At 43.6% G+C, this 21,440-nt stretch overlaps 1 non-coding gene across 1 annotated transcript; it reads right to left on the reverse strand.

Annotated features, from left to right (window-relative positions):
* Nucleotides 1–741: 741 nt before the first annotated feature.
* Nucleotides 742–816, reverse strand: Trnat-ugu. The gene has a single exon. It is a non-coding gene; the product is annotated as a tRNA-Thr (tRNA).
* Nucleotides 817–21,440: the final 20,624 nt, after the last annotated feature.

Genomic DNA, 21,440 nt, shown 5'->3' on the forward strand with positions numbered 1-21,440 from the left:
CACTGTCCACACGCGACCAGCTGGCGGTGGCACGTGTTTTAAGGGCCCGCATTAGCAAACGAAACGGCGGCTGTGGCGACGCCCGCCTCCCATTACCCCAGCTGTAATCGCCTCGGCTCGCCTCCTTATCTAATCTCGCCGTAGCCGAGTCCGCCACCGCGACCACCTAGTGTCGACGTGGAAGCCGCTGAGCTGCACCCAACACACCGCCACCAGCGTATTCTGGAGGGCGGCGCTTCAGATCCCAGCACAGGTGTAGGCTATTCAGCGGCTTCCCTAAATCGCTGTAGGCAAATACCAGGATGTCTCCTTTCAAAAGAACTCGACCGATTTCACCACCCGTCTACATCCATTACCTGCAGTCCACCTTACTGTATGGTATATGGATATGGTGTCTGTTCTTTCAAAAATGGTTCAAATGGCTCTGAGCACTATGGGACTTAACTTCTGAGGTCATCAGTTCCCCAGAACTTAGAACTACTTAACCCTAACTAACCTAAGCACATCACACACATCCATGCCCGAGGCAGTATTCGAACCTGCAACCGTAGCAGTGGCGCGGTTCCGGACTGAAGCGCCTAGAACCGCTCGGCTACTCCGGCCGGCTCTGTTCTTTCGGACATGTCCGAAATAACAGACACCATTGATGACCTGCAGCGGTCTAGAACGAAATTAGAATTATATTAATACGTTCAGCTGCTGACGGGCGTTGATATATATCAACGGGAACAGGTGAAAGTGTGCCCCGACCGGGACTCGAACCCGGGATCTCCTGCTTACATGGCAGACGCTCTATCCATCTGAGCCACCGAGGGCGCAGAGGATGATGCGACTGCAGGGACTATCTCGGGATAGTGGGACACTACGAGTGTAATGTGTCGACAAACAAGGTGAGAATATGGGTCTCGCGGGAGGCTTGCGCGATATATTCCGTGCAGTCGCACTATCCTCTGTGTCCTCTGTGGCTCAGATGGATAGAGCGTCTGCATATAAGCAGGAGATCCCGGGTTCGAGTCCCGGTCGGGGCACAGATTTTCACCTGTCCCCGTTGATATATATCAACGCCCGTCAGCAGCTGAAGGTATTCAGAATGAGATTTTCACTCTGCAGCGGAGTGTGCGCTGATATGAAACTTCCTGGCAGATTAAAACTGTGTGCCCGACCGAGACTCGAACTCGGGACCTTTGCCTTTCGCGGGCAAGTGCTCTACCAACTGAGCTACCGAAGCACGACTCACGTCCGGTACTCACAGCTTTACTTCTGCCAGTACCTCGTCTCCTACCTTCCAAACTTTACAGAAGCTCTCCTGCGAAAGGTCCCGAGTTCGAGTCTCGGTCGGGCACACAGTTTTAATCTGCCAGGAAGTTTCAGCTGAAGGTATTAATATAATTCTAATTTCGTTACTGTACGGTGGTTCGTATACGTTACGTAGACTCGAATTGACGCTTCACAGATGTCTTATCGCATCAGACGTGCTTTCAGTCTCCAACTTTTAACGACTTTTTTGAAGGCCGATTCGATTTTTTTTTAGACGCCCGAATTATGTCACTGACGGATTGGATCTTGCATACGTTGCGAGAGATTATTTCGATGTCTATGATTAATCCAGTCAACGAAGCCCCTGAAAGGTCGATTAGGGGAAAACGGTCGTGTAGTCGCAACATTTTTGCACAGTGCTATGAGGAATTTAATCTTAAATAATCAAACTCATCTTAACACTTACCCTCTTCTAAACTTCATATAACGCTTTCAATTTTCCATTACTTCCCACACTCTCTGTTCCTTCATATTCCTCCATTTTCCCGTACTTATTCATTTCTTTTTATTTAGATGTAATTGCCTGTATAGTCCATATACTCTGTTGTTACAATTGTTAATTGTTTCATTTAATTGGTTTCTCTATCCCTTTCATTGTGTAATATCTCTTGAAGTAGTCCTGTCAATTACTAATTTTATTTTATTGGATTTGTTTATTAAACTGTCACGTAGGCAGGGTGTGTTACTGTTTTTACTGCCTGCTCCCTGTTTTTTTATTCATTGTTCAGGTTTTTACCTTTTAAATTATATTATCAAGGGCGGAATACTGTGCATCAGTGTGGCTAAACAGCAGTCGCGTGAACAAAATTTATATCGAACTTAACACCATGCGTATTATTTCAGGGACCGTTACGTCTACACCTAACATACGGCTACCTGTCCTGAGTCATATAACACCCCCAAAAATACGACGAGAAGCAGCCTTGGTCAGGGAATACAACAAGACCGAAGCAAACCCTAAACTACCGGTACATATCGATATACCTGATCTGAGTATCAAGAGGCTTCGTTCAAGACATCCTCCTCTTGCCCTCGACAGCCTCACTGGGGCTGACATCAACTCTTTTAGAAGAGAATGGTTCCAAAGTGCCCCTACAACTTGCCACCTAATGCCTTGTATTACTGGGGCAGTTCCTGGGTTTGATCAGCCCCGGAAGATCTGGTCAACTCTGAACCGACTTAGAACTGGGCATGGAAGATGTGCTGACTCACTCTTGAAATAGGGACTGCTGCCTTCGCCAGCATGTTACTGCAGCACGCCTATGCAGACCATCCAACACATCAGAGAAGACTGCAGTGCCAGAGCTTTCAGTGGGGACTTTGAATAATTCTTCATGGCATCCCAAAAATACATTGAGTATATACAAGGACTAGATGCTTGTCTGTGAATATACGTAATGTTATGTAATGTAGAATAACGTGATCCAATACTGAAATGTACTTAAATGCCATACGTTATATAATAAAAATCAACGCACTGCCCACGATGGCATTTATTGTGTGTTTGTGCGTCAGTTTAGACGAGTACTGTCCAGCCTCTTGGTCGCCCGTGGCCGTTTTCGGAAACACAGGGTAATGTTACAGTAAAGAAAAATCATATCCATTCTTTTCGACTCTCTTATACACTGTGGAGATCGGATCAGCTTCACCAGCACGTTGTCTGGTTGTTAGAACAGCGGAGCACGTTCCGGCTGGCTTCACGCGCACAGGTAAACATGCGAGCCGACCGAAGCACCCTCACTGCCAGGTGCAATACTGTAGTGCTCGGCTAATAGCATCTTTTCCTATGTTGTTTACAAACATTGTAACTTCTTTGGTGGCGACACTCAGTTGAAGTCTGATGACAGTCTTGTAAGGCGAAAACCGGTCTACTTCAATAAATTAATCCTGTAGAACATAAGCAATACTGTGCTTATCATTTATTATGTTGTTCTACCAAGAGCCGGCGGAAGAATCAGGTAGCAGGTACAAATGTTTCGGAGTACAACGTTCAGTCTACTTCGTTAAACATCAGGTTCCGCAGCAGATTATTCTTGTTTCCGTGCTCACCAAACGACGTCGTCAGTTACGATTGCAATGTGGCTGGCTCTGAGCACTATGCGACTTAACTTCTGAGGTCATCAGTCGCCTAGAACTTAGAACTAATTAAACCTAACTAACCTAAGGACATCACACACATCCATGCCCGAGGCAGGATTCGAACCTGCGACCGTAGCGGTCACGCGGTTCCAGACTGAAGCGCCTTTAACCGCACGGCCACACCGGTTGGCCGATTGCAATGTGCACGGGATCATAGAGATTAGGTAGTGGATCAATAGAAACCTGTCGCCTGGTCCACTGAATTACGTTTCTACCTACACCACGGTGTCGGTCGTCGTCCAGGTGAACGGGTGCTCGAAACGTGCACCACAACACGGAGGCAGGGCCGGTGCTGTCAGTAGTATGCTACGGGGGACGTCCACGTGGCCTACCGCGGGACCTGTGGTAGTAATTGAAGACACCGTGACAACTGTGGACCGCGTTGAACATTATTATGACCCACCTGCACCGCTTCATTCTTGATGCCTTCTCTGATGGAGGTGGCATCTTCCAGCAGGAAAACAGTCGGAACCAAAAATCGGAATATTGCTACAGAGGTTGGAGCATGGAAGGGAACTCAAGTCTTGGCTGCCAAGTGTGCCTCATGGGACCTTACTGGAACATATCTGGGACGCTATCGATCGCTAGATCCTCGACCACTAAGAATCGGCATGTAATATACAGCAATTGCGTGGCATCAGTGTAGATATCTGGTGTCACATACCACTGGGAACGTGCTATGGACTTGTCGAATCCCCGTGTCTCGCAGAATCATTGCTGTATTGCATTCCACAAGCGGACCAACTTGCCTTTAGGCAGGTGGGGAATGTTTCGCCTGATGGGTGAATACCGTGGACAGTAACGGCCCTAGCACACTACCCTGAGGAACGCCTCTCCATCCTTATGATGCCTCTCCATTGTCTGCCAGGAGGTCTTCAGTGCAATATTTTCGCTACTTGAGATTACGCTCCGTCTTGGTTTACCCTACCTCGTATCGAGTGATACTAAATCCTGAATCTTTTTTCGTGAAGAAATGGTACGGCAGTCAGGCGGCGCCCATTCTAGAGAACCGAAGTCAGCAACCTTGGGACAACAAGCCGTAGATGCCTACTGTAGAATCGCTGCTTGCTTCTTTACAGGCTTTCCTCCCCCTATTTGGTATCCTGTGGTGGGGTCGCTTCCAGTCTTCTTGCTGTTGATGCTGCCTTTGCTAGTCTTGATGTCACACTTCGTACCCTCGACCATAACATGAGGTTCATCATTATTTCTTAATTATCTGACTCTGTGTCAACGATGTATAGACATGTGGGCTCTTTAAATTTCTGCCTTCTCTAAAACACCATGTATTTCTTGTTTATATTCTTTAGCTAAACTAGTCTCCGCACCTGTATGTCGCCTTTAGTAGTTCTGGGTTTATTTCTATAAAAATTTTATGAAAGTTAATTGTTGCTTTCTGTTCAGGCCTACAAACTATAACGTGCATTTTCATTTTTCTTTCTTTATTTTTTTATTACTCAGCTGAAACAAAATTAATCTTGAAGATGAATTTGTCCTGGGGGACTTCTCTATGTGCCTTGATAGCATGTCATCTGCAAAGTAGGTGGAAGTACTTATGTAGAGTTATTATTTGTGAATACTTTTTCCGTTTCCAGCCGTATTATACATATTTGGTCCATTGTCTTTGTTGGTTGTAATTATATACATTATTTTACACATCTCTTTCACTCCAGTCTGAACTGGCATTGCAGACTTTCATACGCAGAAACGACATTTGAGAAAACAAATTACGTCACCATATTATTTGCGCAAACTAAGTTGACATTCGGCGCGGTGGCTGATGGGAAATGCCTTTACGAGCGCTCGCATCAGCTACCGCACCAAGTGTCAACTTAGTTTGCTCGTAAAGCACTCAGCGAGAGATGCTACGTCATTGTCGCCGCTCATGTGTTGATCTTTTTGCTTTTTCCAAGTGGGGCGTTACTTTTTAGTGTTTGGAGTGAGTTTCTGTGGTGCATCTGCTGTTAAAATTTTTAAGCCTGAAACAGAAAACAACCATGAACTTTGTTTAATACTCTTACAAAAATAAATCAGATCATTGAAGATGGCACATAAGTGTCAAAACATGTTTAGATAGTAAGGAAAAAAGAAATAAATTGCGTTTGCAGAAGTCAGAGTTTTATAAAAATTAAATTTATTAGCAAACGTACAAAAAAAGGAATTCACTTTCCCAAAGATATGATGATTGTAATCCAGTGTCTGAGTTTGTAGCGTTTATAGTTTCAAGCGTCGTGCTTAGGATCCACAACTACATTTATTTCGCCTAAGTTGATACGCATTTCAAATTGATATGATAGGATTAGCCGGCCGAAGTGGCCGTGCGGTTAAAGGCGCTGCAGTCTGGAACCGCAAGACCGCTACGGTCGCAGGTTCGAATCCTGCCTCGGGCATGGATGTTTGTGATGTCCTTAGGTTAGTTAGGTTTAACTAGTTCTAAGTTCTAGGGGACTAATGACCTCAGCAGTTGAGTCCCATAGTGCTCAGAGCCATTTGAACCATTTGATATGATAGGAATTGAAGACAAACAGATACTGCAATTTTTTCCAAAGGAGCGAAACACGTAACTTGCTATAGACGAATACATCATTTTCTTAGGAAGCTATTCCTGGCTTAAATTAAGATGGCGCTTCTGTTTTAACTTTTTATATATGCATAATTAACAATGCACTGGTTGCTAATACGTTCAGTTATTTTATGGTGATCACAAATTCACGTATCCTTATAATACCACGTAAATGTCGATATAAACGGGCAGAGACTGGTTCGTTGTGGCTTCATCTCCTTTAATCGAAAACAATTTAGTTCCGGTTTGAGTTTTTCGTAGCAGCGGCCATCAGCTTAGTACAAACGTAAAAAACGTCTACACTGAAATATCACAATAATTTTTACGTAGACGATCACCGTTAACTATCTGTTGTCGTGCCATCCTCAGTTGTGTGTAATATATTGATAATTACTAGTTTAGAACCGTCTATCACAACTCAATAAAAGAATTTTCTTGCCGTACGCGTTTCCCCTTTACTGTATGCAATATAAAATTAAACAGGGCTCCTTACGTATTCGGATGTCCTCAAGAAATAGGACAGGTGTGCTTTTTGGCAGCTGCAACTTCATTTTCGCAAGATTTAGCCTAAGTGTGTTTTCTGTGCCTCGGAAAAACCGCAGGAAAACAGCAACTGCTCTACAACTCTGCCTTCTTTCTCCTGGCATTCGCATAGAGTATTATCCTTGAAGTCTATACGGCATAAATGGAAACGAGCTGAACCATGCTTGCCACGCATCCTTGCCAGATTACTTACCAGCATCCTGGTCATCTGAAATTTTCGAAAGGGACAATTTCACAGTACGGTTGGAATGGCAATGTAGCAATTATTTTCAGCCATAATGGCTATGTTTGTGCAACGTGACTGTGTGGGATAATTATTTATTTCAAGTTTCTGCTACCAGTCACTTTTTATTTTATGCTTAATCTAACATAATGCAACGCGTTTCGAACATGTTCTGTTCATCATCAGGCGTTTATACACACATACATACATATAGAGAAATGTTACTTAAAAATAAAGTCTTAAACTAATCCAGAACTCATTGTCCATTGATTTTTACTGTAGCTGCTGGTGTAGCATTTGGGGGGAAGGAGGGGGGCAGTGTACGGCTAGAAATCGAAATCAGTGATGTCTTCTGCTGGTTTTCTTCCTTGTGGTTGACTGTGTATGATACCACAGCCTGTATAGGATGCAGATAGATTTGCATCAGATATGTGTTACGAAAAGAGTGTGAAAGGCTTTTATATGACAGTTGATCACTTACAATTTCATCGTCTTGCTGCTTCACTTTCATCACTGGTGTAATGGCGGAGCTGTTGATTGACATTACGCTATTGCACATTATATTTTGTCACTGATTGCCAACGTAATTCACTGCACAAATTGCTTCGATGTTATACCCACAACACAAGATAGCGGACTGTAGCATTTGAGTCTGCATCGATTATCGAGGTTTTGTATCGATATTCTTGGTACTGACAGATTTGTAGTCAATTATTTACATTGACATTTCTTGAATCTATTGAGTTAGAACTGGCTTAAGACTGTTGAAGAATTTTGAGTTTTTGATTTCAGTTATTTCATTAAGAATGTTATCTCCATGCTTTGTGTTATGTATGAAAATTTCCTTTTCTTCTGTGATATCCATTCTTTTACTTTTTCCGATTTTGTGTAAAATTTCGAGGTTGTCTTCAATTTTCAAAGGATGGCCTGTGTATTTAATGTGAGTTGCTACTGCTGATTTGTTACATTTATCAAGACTGTAGCAGTCTAAATGTTCTTTGAATTGGGTTCTGAAATTTCTGCCTGTTTGGCCGATATAATATTTATTACAATGGCTACAGGTAATTTCGTAAATGCCAGATGCATTAAGACTTGTATCTGGTGGTTTTATATTGTGAATAAACTTCCTACTTAGGTTGTTGTCGGTGCTGAAGCTAATTTTTACTTTTGTGTTTTTGAATAGTCTTGCTAATTTGTCAGATACTATTCCAAGATATGGCATTTAGTAGTAATGTAGTAATTAGGAGAATTGGAAGTCGCCAATCTCCTGCTCATTCCTCGTGGATCGGTTCCAGTCCGGAAGAGGTGTGACTGGGCATGAGAGACTGCTTCACGAAAACATACGCTGGCTGTTCTGCTGCTACCACCACGCCACCCTCATAGCGGTCAGAGGTACGGCACAGTTTCTGCGCTATTCGCGACGCACGAACCACAGTCCGCCAACTTCGCAAGCCACTGTTAGCCAACCTGGTAGTCGCTTTCCGTTAATTGCGCTTCTTGTTGATTCCCGCTATCAAGAGTTTCCCTCGCACGGCTGTTTCCGATTTGGAGACTGCAGTGGGCGGTTTCCGCGGACCCGGAGGGACCCCCTAACCGCACGAAAATCGAATCCAATCCGCAACGGTAATATCTCGGATTACGGAGAAATCAGGTAGACGGGAATATTCCAGGGTCCATTACCGTTTTTTTTAAATGTGATATTGTGTAAATTTTTGTCTATAATTACTCGTAGATGATTCAGAGTTAATATTGGACATGCTATATTGCTGAGGCTAGCCGATCACTAGCTTTTGTTTTTTTCCGATAAGAGACTTCTCCGCATCGAGTATTGATCCTGACATCTGGCCTGAGATTTACAGGAGCCATATTCGCACATATATGCGCACCCACAGATAAAGTCTGCGAACGTAGTGACTCAGAAGCGAATTATTCTTGTAATGGTGACATTCCTTCAAGAAGACACATGAGGTAAAATTTTAAGTGTAGACTATTTATTTGTAGTTAACTTAAATTCATGCTGTTGTTAGTTTACCGTATGTTTGGGCTTAAGAAAAGACGTGTTGTGGTGTTCTCGTGATATCTTAAAAAGCAAAAGACTGCGAGAGCGTAAGTGAGCCCTGTGGATGAAATTTTTCTCCCCGCAGAATAACTTACATTGTTGTGAGGAATGTTCCTGGAGCTCGCACACAGCTGCAGAGATACCAACCTGTACATTAATTAACTAATTAGTCAGTATCCATTGAATAACATTACTTTTTATTAATCCCCATTTTCATTACAGTTGCATTAAATATGTTAATTTATTATACGTTTAACGGGGCGGCACAGTATGTAAGGACCTGTTGAATAACACGGAAGAAATTAAGATGACATAATTGCGGAAAATACTGGAAGCGCCAGTCTGTTTATAAACATGTTTTACCCTTTTCTTTCATCTACTCTCCTCTAGATTTCACACCACGCTCATCCTCTGGTTCTTCAAAGAGTCAAAAATATTCAGAGTTTCTGGTAAATGGCGCAGTGTTACTTTGCTGTGTGTACACATTTTAGCGGGATGTATTTGCTTGTGTGTTCGTAGTTCAGGCTGTAATGGTAAATATATGTGTATAGACGTGTATTAGTTCATTACAAAGGCTTCGGACAACAAAGAGTGGGTCCATTGCGCTACTGAATCCTAGTTACCAAAGCAGATTGTTACGCTTTCATACAGGCTAGCAGTATGTGAATTTGTTCGGTTTCTATTGTGCCTCTTGATAAGGACTCCAGACGCTGAACGTTGGATCAATAATGAAGTTGGTGTGTCACCGCAGCATGGAATTCAACCTTTTACACAACGACATAAGCTCAGCACAAAAGGCTGTGCGGTGGTAGGACTGGACCAAGTGACACATCGGGCCATCACCATCGACAGTTGCACTGATCACTTATTTGGCACATTTAAACAAGACAAATAACAAATAAAACCATCAACACATTTTTAAAACTACCACATATCTTTAAATTTACCATTTAGATGAGGGCAAGTTACTTCAGAATTTAATCATTCATAAACTACGGCACTTATGGCCCATTGCACATTTAGTGAAATGAGCTAAAAATATTTACTCAAAAACTATGATCAACCTTCGTCACTGCAGTGACTGGTATTACCAAAGTAATTCAGAGTACAGGCAACAACAAATCAGATACCATGGCATATCGCCACGTTACTTAAACGGCAGGCACTCTACAATGTAGGATATAAAATTTCATGTGACCAAGCAACCTCGTGGGATTCAACAAACTACGCCCAGAAGCGGACGCCCGCTCACTCAGCTGTTTCCAATACAGGCTCGGAATGCATCCCCAAACGGGAGCAGCAACGGTCACGAATAGGAACGAAAAATCCCAGAACTAGGGGGTATCTGCAACAGACTGACATCTGCCTTAATTAACTAGAAACACAATAATTCATTACAGCACATCATTTGTAGAATTAATCAACCTGTTAATGAACATCAGCTACGCAGTACAAATCTGTTATGTGCGTAAGGCCAATTATACAGTGAGCCGCGAGAGAACTAGATACACGGCCAGCCGGCACGCGCGGGCAAAGGGGGCGGAAAATACACAACGGCACAAGCAGGACACAACCCAGGATCCCGCACGCGCTACCAAGACAAACAGCAGAAAGTCCCGATAAAACGAAATCAAAATGCAAAGAACTAGCGTGCAGGCTAACGGTATATAGAGTTAGCCCCCCTCCCCGCCCCAGGCGCAAAACACGAAGCGACTTACACCAAATAGCCACACTTAAATTTGTGATTAAATCAGAAGTACTTACTATCCACATCCTGTCATTGAAGGAATTCTTGTACTTTCATTAATAGAATCAGTTTCAAACTATTTAAACACACAACAACTGGCCTCTCAGTAACTCGTAAGTATTTATGAAACTATTCATTTAGAATTACACACGTGTCTCTGAGACACACTATTACTTCAGATAGAAACGTAACAGTATGGTTATTGCAATTCCCGGAAAAATATATCCAGGAAAATTTTTATCCATGTATATCTATAGCAACTGGCCAGCTTAACTCCGTCGTGTGATATAAATACGAAACCAGGCGGCACTTAGACAAGGACCAGCCAAACTGTTTTCAATGACGGTTAAGCATTGACAGTAGCAACCTACAAACAGAATGTATCAGCACTCCAGGCCCTAGTAAATCTTAATCATCACATCACATACAGCTCTCACTAGAACATTGCGTACTAAGAAAGTTGAAATTAAACACATTCGAGGGTAGACCCAGTAGGAGTAGCAACGGCCGGCCAAGAAAATGAAGTCAGCAGCACAGAATCCAGTAGTCGATTCCGGCCACAATTTACAGCACAAGCAAGGCCCTTACCCTCTTGTTTGTTCGACGAAGCCAGCCGCCGCAGATCCCGGTGCCAGGAGACATGTAGCAAGCGAAATACACCAACGGCTTCCCAGTAAAGTGATTTCCTACGGCGCCGCCACCCGGGTAAACAGCTCCTTTCAGATGTGCTCTTCCCGCTGCCTCGCACGGCGCCTGTACTGTCCGCCAGACTGCCCAAACAACGTTACCGTCATGCGTCCCAAAGCAAAATTCCACGCTATTTGCTAGAGCTTACCGCTCGCTCCCCGATTGGCCCGGTAGGTGGCGCCACCGCGCTCTCTGCGCTCACCACCGGACAGGTGACCCATACCGGCGGCGCGAATATCGCTGATCGAGCCACAAGGCTCAAAAATAATTTGCAGCACCGTCCGGTATTCGATTTTCTTCGCAGATTGACGCCAAACAAATCAGTCTTCAAATGTTCAAATGTGTGTGAAATCCTATGGGACGTAACTGCTAAGGTCATCAGTCCCTAAGCTTACACACTGCTTGACCTAAATTATCCTGAGGACAAACACACCCATGCCCGAGGGAGGACTCGAACCTCCGCCGGGACCACACGCACAGTCCATGACTGCAGCGCCTTAGACCGCTCGCAAATCAGTCTTGCCTTCGTCTTCCTTACCATCGATTTTATGCGTTCGTCTCATTTATGTTGTTCCACAGTGTTAGCCCTAAGTAGTTAAAGGACGTAAAATTATCCATAAGAGTAATCTCGTGATAAGATACAATCGAATTCTTTCTCTTTATTATGTGCCTTGTCCTGCATTTATCCGTGTTTGTAGACAGCTGCCGCTTAGTACACGATGTTAACTTTATAACCTGTTGCTGACCACTACCTGCCCTCCTGTGTGGCCGAGCGGTTCGAGGCGCATCAGTCTGGAACCGCGCGACCGGTACGGTCGCAGGTTCGAGTCCTACCTCGGGCGTGGATGTGTGTGATGTCCTTAGGTAAGTTAGGTTTAAGTAGTCCTACGTCTAGGGGACTGATGACCTCAGATGTTAAGTCCCACAGTGCTCAGAATCATCAGAACCATTTTTTGACCATTACCAACTCCGTCGACCGCCACGCTTAAAAACTGCAACAGCTTATTGTATTTTTGTTGGGTTGGTTGGGTTGGGTTGTTTGGGGGAGGAGACCAGACAGCGAGGTCATCGGTCCCAAGTATTTTAGTGTCGTATGCATTACTTTCTGTGTTGAATGAAAGTACTGGAACAAGTGTGATGACGAGAGAGATTCTGGGATTATTCACACCTCATCCTATTTCAACTTCGAGTTGTATGGTCTTGAACTGTATGGTACTGATCTGTGTTGTAGTGATCTAAATTGTACTGTACTTATCCACGTTTTGATGACCTGTGTTGCACTTACCTGTGTTGTACTGACCTGTTTTGTTCCGATTTAGGGTCTACTGATCTGATCTGTCTTGTAATGAGCTGCGTTGTGTAATCATCTGCAATGTAATGACCTATATTCAAATGGTTCAAATTGCTCTGAGCACTATGGGACTTAACATCTGAGGTCATCAGTCCCCTATACTTAGAACTACTTAAACCTAACTAACCTAAGGACATCACACACATCCATGCCCGAGGCAGGATTCGAACCTACGACCGTAGCGGTCGCGCGGTTCCAGACTGAATGACCTATATTGTAAGGATGTCGATTCTATTGATCTACACTGCACTAGACGGTGCTGTTGTATCTTCTATTTTCCGGAGGGTGAATATTTCTTAGTGTGTCATGATGAAGGAACCTGTCTGTCTAATTATGTTCATGGTATACGATCTGGATTATAGTGACAGAGCGGCAGACCTCGGCCTGAAGACTCTAGTCTGAAATGCAGTGACAGTATGTGATGAAAACTTTGCAGTTTTTCGAAATTTTACCTCACTAAGCCGTTGGTTCGTAGTTGTTGATAGTAGCTGACATTAAGGGAGAACTGTGCTTTTGTCAACACTTACTGCAGTTACACTCCTGGAAATGGAAAAAAGAACACATTGACACCGGTGTGTCAGACCCACCATACTTGCTCCGGACACTGCGAGAGGGCTATACAAGCAATGATCACACGCACGGCACAGCGGACACACCAGGAGCCGCGGTGTTGGCCGTCGAATGGCGCTAGCTGCGCAGCATTTGTGCACCGCCGCCGTCAGTGTCAGCCAGTTTGCCGTGGCATACGGAGCTCCATCGCAGTCTTTAACACTGGTAGCATGCCGCGACAGCGTGGACGTGAACCGTATGTGTAGTTGACGGACTTTGAGCGAGGGCGTATAGTGGGCATGCGGGAGGCCGGGTGGACGTACCGCCGAATTGCTCAACACGTGGGGCGTGAGGTCTCCACAGTACATCGATGTTGTCGCCAGTGGTCGGCGGAAGGTGCACGTGCCCGTCGACCTGGGACCGGACCGCAGCGACGCACAGATGCACGCCAAGACCGTAGGATCCTACGCAGTGCCGTAGGGGACCGCACCGCCACTTCCCAGCAAATTAGGGACACTGTTGCTCCTGGGGTATCGGCGAGGACCATTCGCAACCGTCTCCATGAAGCTGGGCTACGGTCCCGCACACCGTTAGGCCGTCTTCCGCTCACGCCCCAACATCGTGCAGCCCGCCTCCAGTGGTGTCGCGACAGGCGTGAATGGAGGGACGAATGGAGACGTGTCGTCTTCAGCGATGAGAGTCGCTTCTGCCTTGGTGCCAATGATGGTCGTATGCGTGTTTGGCGCCGTGCAGGTGAGCGCCACAATCAGGACTGCATACGACCGAGGCACACAGGGCCAACACCCGGCATCATGGTGTGGGGAGCGATCTCCTACACTGGCCGTACACCACTGGTGATCGTCGAGGGGACACTGAATAGTGCACGGTACATCCAAACCGTCATCGAACCCATCGTTCTACCATTCCTAGACCGGCAAGGGAACTTGCTGTTCCAACAGGACAATGCACGTCCGCATGTATCCCGTGCCACCCAACGTGCTCTAGAAGGTGTAAGTCAACTACCCTGGCCAGCAAGATCTCCGGATCTGTCTCCCATTGAGCATGTTTGGGACTGGATGAAGCGTCGTCTCACGCGGTCTGCACGTCCAGCACGAACGCTGGTCCAACTGAGGCGCCAGGTGGAAATGGCATGGCAAGCCGTTCCACAGGACTACATCCAGCATCTCTACGATCGTCTCCATGGGAGAATAGCAGCCTGCATTGCTGCGAAAGGTGGATATACACTGTACTAGTGCCGACATTGTGCATGCTCTGTTGCCTGTGTCTATGTGCCTGTGGTTCTGTCAGTGTGATCATGTGATGTATCTGACCCCAGGAATGTGTCAATAAAGTTTCCCCTTCCTGGGACAATGAATTCACGGTGTTCTTATTTCAATTTCCAGGAGTGTATTTTAACGCGGTGGAACTGTACTCGCTTTCACGTCGCTTACGCATGTCAGATATTTCAACTTATGAAATCGGCCTACCGTCAATGGCGGAATTAATTATTCTGTGTTTCTACACAGTCGTCGTAAGCAAAAGTGACATTGTAGGTCACCGACATTACTACGATACACCGTAGGGAGCGTAAAAGAGCCTACACGAACTACGTCGTAACTGCGGAAATCGTGACGTGTATGTCGCAGATGTTCAGCATGTGTACTCTGTTCTCCTGCGCGACTACTGTCATTACATAGAACAGCAGCCTTCAACTCAGTCTTCACTAGCAGATGTTCTTGGACTTGCTCCAAGAGTTATGTCAAGGTTTATGTCGCCTTCGCGACCATACAATAACTGCGGCGTAAGTCGCAGCCTGCGACATTCACCAGCGGCGAGGTGGTGTCCTCGTAAAATTGATTTTACTCTGAAATCCTTGACGCGAGTGTCAACATACTGCTTTCGTTTCTTGAGAATGTTTCGCGTAACTCAAATCCAAAGCTGGTGTGCAGTTCCATTTGACTAGCGGGTACGAAGCAGGGAGTATTAGTCTGATGAATGCCTTCTATCAGATTCACGCCCACAGCATATACACTATCTTACTCATACCATTTCGAACAGAAAGCGTCTAGTAGCACACAGATGATAACCACCGAGATCTTTTTTTCTTTTGGTACGTACAGCCTATCACATCTAAGCATTGCTAACTATCTCATCAGCTTATAGCAATTCAAATACTATGGCGTTTGAGTCGAAAAGTGAAATGTGTGTATCAGATGCGTGGGTAAATGGAATGTCCGCTGATGAACGCATTGTCGCTGTAAGCGGAACAGCGCATATGACGCTAATGTATGCCGTGAATGCGCCGAATCCATTCTCGTGCTGCGATAAGCTAACGCCAAAAGCCTCTTTGGTGTCTATAAAGTATGCCAGCGCATGTCAATAAGCAATCAGTATGGGACATGTTTTATATGCATATCCATCGCAATATTGTTTGCCTAAAGAGAAATTGCTGTTGTCAGTTACCGAGCCGCTGTATCTGGGTGCGTGATGCTTATACAAGGGAGATAGATAGATAGATAGAGAGAGAGAGAGAGAGAGAGAGAGAAATATAAAACAACGAGATCCCACCTAGTAATAGAGCAGAAACTGACAATCTTCTACTTGATGGGTTCGAGAAACTCTCATGGTGACTAAAGACACTGTAACGTAAGGCTATGTTTCTAAAATCATCTTTTATCAAACGGAAAAGAGCAACAGTTCTTCGTTCAATTTTTTGGAAAAACGAAACTTTAATTTCAACGCTGGTATTTACACTGCTTTTAACAACAAAGCACATTAGGGATTAGTTGAAACCAGTAACCACAACCCTTGATTCTTTAAAGAATCCAACTCTCACGTATAAAACAGCTTGAAACGTGTGATTACATTCAAACGCCTGATTACTTTATAAATGAGTTAATAGTTAAAACATCTGATTTTAAATACGTACAACTTTTATGGTTGAAGAAAAGCTAGTTTTTCAATGTTTTTAACATCATATCTCCCAAACTATGTGTCGTACAATGGCGTAATTTTGCAGGTATAGTCAGAGGTATATGTGGATACAGTCTGAATATGTGTTGCGAATAGAGTTAGTAGTAAAGAAATAATAAATTCAAACGTCGTGGCTGATTTTGAAGTTTTACTGCATGAAAAGCGAAAATGTAAAAATGTAGTAAGTGATAAACTTTCATTACTCTCTCTCTCTCTCTCTCTCTCTCTCTCTCTCTCTCTGTGTGTGTGTGTGTGTGTGTGTGTGTGTGTGTGTGTGTGTGTGTGTGTGTGTGAATGTCAGGGAGAAAAAGTTTCGCAAAGGTTTGAAATTATGCGTTACGTTTTTTTCGAAAATCTTAAGTACTTTCATCCCAAATACTGGATGAACAGTGTCTGGGCCATTTGCTCGTTGTGAATTGTGGTGTCGCAAGAGATATACAGCGTGGTCCATTGATCGTGACCGGGCCAAATATCTCACGAAAAAACTGCAAAGAACGAAACTTGTCTAGCTTGAAGGGGGAAACCAGAAGGCGCTATGGGTGGCCCGGTAGATGGCGCTGCCATAGGTTAAACGGATATTAACTGCGTTTTTTTTAAATAGGAACCCCCATTTTTTATTACACATTCGTGTAGTACGTAAAGAAATATGAATGTTTTAGTTGGACCACTTTTTTCGCTTTGTGATAGATGGCGCTGTAATAGTCACGAACATATGGCTCACAATTTTAGACGAACAGTTGGTAACAGGTAGGTTTTTTAAATTAAAATACAGGAAGTATGTACGTTTGAACATAGTATTTCGGTTGTTCCAATGTAATACATGTACCTTTGTGAACTTACCATTTCTGGGAACGCATGCAGTTACAGCGTGATTACCTGTAAATACCACATTAATGCAATAAATGCTCAAAATGATGTCCGTCAACCTCAATGTATTTGGCAATAAGTGTAACATTCCTCTCAACAACGAGTAGTTCGCCTTCCGTAATGTTCGCACATGCATTGACAATGCGCTGACGCATGTTGTCAGGCGTTGTCGGTGGATCACGATAGCAAATATCCTTCAACTTTCCCCACAGATAGAAATCCGGGGACGGCAGATCCGGTGAACATGCCGGCCATGGTATAGTGCTTCGACGACCATGTCATGAAATATGCTATTCAATACCGCTTCAACCGCACGCGAGCTATGTGTCAGACATTCATCATGTTGGAAGTACATCGCCATTCTATCATGCAGTGAAACATCTTGCAGTAACATCGGTAGAACAATACGTAGGAAATCAACATACATTGCACCATTTAGATTGCCATCGATAAAATGGGGCCCAATTATCCTTCCCCCCATAATGCCGCACCATATATTAACCCGCCAAGGTCGCTGATGTTCCACTTGTCGCAGTCATCGTGGATTTTCCGTTGCCCAATAGTGCATATTATGCCGGTTTACGTTACCGCTGTTGGTGAATGACTCTTCGTCGCTAAATGGAATGCGTGTAAAAAATCTGTCATCGTCCCGTAATTTCTCTTGTGCCCAGTGGCAGAACTGTACACGACGTTCAAAGTCGTCGCCATGCTATTCCTGGTGCATAGAAATATGGTACGGGTGCAATCGATGTTGATGTAGCATTCTCACACCGACGTTTTTGAGATTCCCGATTCTCGACAATTTGTCTGCTAATGATGTGCAGATTAGCCGCGACAGCAGCTAAAACACCTACTTGGGCATCATCATTTGTTGCAGGTCGTGGTTGACGTTTCATATGTGGCTTAACACTTCCTGCTTCCTTAAATAACGTAACTATCCGGCGAACGGTCCGGACACTTGGATGATGTCCAGGATTCCGAGCAGCATACATAGCACACGCCCGTTGGGCGTTTTGATCACAATAGCCATACATCAACACGACATCGACCTTTTCAGCAATTGGTAAACGGTCCATTTTAACACGGGTAATGTATCACCAACCAAATACCGTCCGCACTGACGGAATATTACGTGATACCACGAACTTATACTTTCCTATTTAAAAAAACGCAGTTGATATCCGTTTGACCTAAGGCAGCGCCATCTAGCGGGCCAACCATAGAGCCTTCTGGTTTCCCCCTTCAAGCTAGATGAGTTTCGTTCTTTGTAGTTTTTTCGTTTGATTCTTATTTTGTGAGATATTTGGCCCGGTCACTAACAGTGGACCACCCTGAATACAGTTTCTAACTTCAGTGCTTGATTCACTGTGCTAAAGTTTTAATGTAAGATTATAGTTCTTAGGAAACGGCGTAGGATAGCATTTTAGATTCGGACAAAAATTATCTGAAATATTCACAGTCGAATTTTTATTGCCCCTGGAAGCCGTTAGATAGGCAACTTGTAACTGGTCACGAGTCAGTTTAGCCGTTTAGTAGCATACACAGGATACTAGAATACACGTTGTCACGCGGAGGCGGGCTGGGAGCTATGACGTCACCCGGAACCCACTTGCCATGCCGCACTGCATTGAAGCTTTTTGGCAGAAGGCACACATTGGTTCAACTCATACACATGTGTAGATGTAACCGAGATTTCCCGTGCTTTAATGTATTATTAAGCGTTATATTAGACTATATTTTTCTATGATCGGTGGGACTTTAGTGTGAAGTTTGTAAAGGACGTCAACCTCTTTCACGATCATGGAGAGCACTGCTTTTTTTTCTGAAGGATGAGGCTCACACATGCTTCGACAACATCGACCTGCAGTACTGAGAAACCCCCTATAACGTCATTTTAAAGTCTTTAACTGTATTAACAAGTTTTCTTTATTCCGAAATGTTAAGTTACAACTTTTTTATTTTTTCAGTTTTTGTCTTTTATTCGCTCTCAGTTGGCTAGCTACCTTTGCTTTTTTTCGTGTTTATAGCTTTCATTTTCCTGAAAGTGCGTATCCTTACAAATAACATTACAGCAAAGTCCTCTATTCCTGGGTACCTCTCATTTATAATGTCCTTTAACGTTATAAAAACTTCTGGGTTACGATCAATGAACTGACGTGGGACTGAAATTATCTCCCCATTTTCAAAGCGAATTTCATCAAACTTTCAGTTTGCGTAATGAAAGATCCACGCGAAATTGTTTGAATCCAATTCTGCGTGATCAATTAGTTTACCACACAACTGTGCTAATTCGGAGTGTTTACGTATAACTCCATAAGCAACATGTCCTGCTATCATCTTCAACTGTTCAACATTTTATTTCAAGTCTGGAACGTTTTCCTCTTCGTATTCGGTGCAACTCCCAGAAATTTCTCCCACCTCTGAAACAAACTTTTAAACTTCCTTGTTGTCACATTCACTTTACTTCGGAGAATAACTGTTTCCTTTCTCAGATGATGATGGTTCTGTAGTCGTAGCTCGTCTTTCCGCCAGTATATTAGTAATTAAAGCATCAAATTCTTTCTCGGTCTTACATGTACTACCTGATAGGATTTCGCTTGCATTACGGCTCACTTTCAAAGACTTCAGTCTTTACGCGAAGGTGGTAGACAAAGAGTGGTCATAGATAGCCGAGGAAAAGTCGCAGCTTCTGCAATATCTTCAGATGACCAGCTAGCACTCCGTCCTTTCATAAGCACTTGTTGTTGTCACTCAGAAAAAGAGCTCTGAATCACTTTTTGAGCGTGTTTTAATTCTACTAATTCAGCGCTACACCGGGAGACGATCCTGTAAATCTGCATTCTTTTGCCTAAGGTCTTTTATTTCTGTTTCCATAGTTTCTATTTATTGGTTTAAGCACGCACTGTCGCCTTCACAGCAGTGTTTGTTTTCAGGGTTAACGTTTCATCTAATAGTAATTGCTTTATTAGTTGGTAATATATTTACCTGTAAAATATCTTCTTTACGGTAGCTTCATTTTTATGCCCGAATGTTTCTCTCATTATTAGACTAATTACTATGCCCTGCATCAGCACCGAAGGATGGTGGATTTGGAGCTCGGACAGCAGCAGTCTTCAACGCGCGTTTCGAAGGAACATTCAACAGTTCACTTTCCAAATCCCTTTCATAATCTGAATCAGTAAAATGTACTGAGCAGACACGAACATTTTTTACTGAAAACAAATCTGGATGTTAACAACCGTTTATCCATTTTCGTTTCTTCATATCTCTTTCAGGAAATACAAGGAATTTAATTTCTAATTTACTTGTTTGCTGTGGTTAGTACAACTAGGGATCACGCGGGAAATCATTATTTCTCACTTAAAAACGTACCCTAGAAAAATCCCTCAGTAAACTGATAATTACGGCGTAACTCTGTACTCAATCGCAAGCCACTAATAAACATTACAATATCGTAAACAACCTTGTTGTCGCTCTTAAACGCAATTGCAGCACTATACGGAATGGCAATTGCACAGCTACTGAGCGGTGGCTGGGTTCACTCTGACGTCAGCAGCGCGGCTTGCTACTGCACGTACGTCTCGTGATGATAATGTATAAGGGACAGTGAAACTAAACCGAGACATGTGGAAAAGGAGTAAAGTTGCCTACGGAGCCACGATTATACCAGGCTGTAGTGTAACTCTGCAGTATAAGGTCACTGTACCTCTTGGTGCACACCATCGCTTTCATCGTAGTTTCTTCCACTCCGTTCATTAGTCTCATCTAGACACGTTTCTTCTCTGTATTGCTGCCACCTTTTCGTTTATTTTAAGAAACTTTTTCCTTAATATTCTTCAAGACAGTCTTCCTTTATTATTCTGTTTCCCATTTTGTACCGTATGTTTCCCTTAAGCAGCATTTTTCCCTCCTGTGCTGTATCTCTTCCAGTTAAATGGTTTGTCATTATTCTCGTGTCGGTTATTCCTTAGTACTTAACTTCATTGTTGCACTGAACACACTGATTTAACTACACAACAAAATAATTTTTTTCCCTGCTACTGGGTTGAAAATACGTTCCTTATTGTAATCCATATGCGATGAATACAGAACTGCAGTCGGATTTTCTATGGCACGTCAGGAAGAAAAGTTATGTACGCGTAAAGGTTATCAAGGATAATGCTATTAAATACGTTGACTTGCGAATGTGAGAAATTTTAGAGAAACTGAAGTGCATATTTCGGGAAGAAAACACGAAATACTATTATTAAGAAGTGAATTATAAATGTTTATTTACCTCTGAAATGAGTCGACCCTTAGTTACACTAAAATTAACAATGGCTTGGTTTAAAAATGCGTAGAGCTTCTTTCCTGTGAATATCTTCTGTTAAACTAAAACACTAAATCCTTCCGAACAGGCCTTGGAAGGCCCAACGGTACCGACCG

The sequence above is a fragment of the Schistocerca americana genome, chromosome 2 (assembly GCF_021461395.2).
Source record: "Schistocerca americana isolate TAMUIC-IGC-003095 chromosome 2, iqSchAmer2.1, whole genome shotgun sequence".
In the NCBI taxonomy this organism is placed as follows: Eukaryota; Metazoa; Arthropoda; class Insecta; order Orthoptera; family Acrididae; genus Schistocerca; species Schistocerca americana.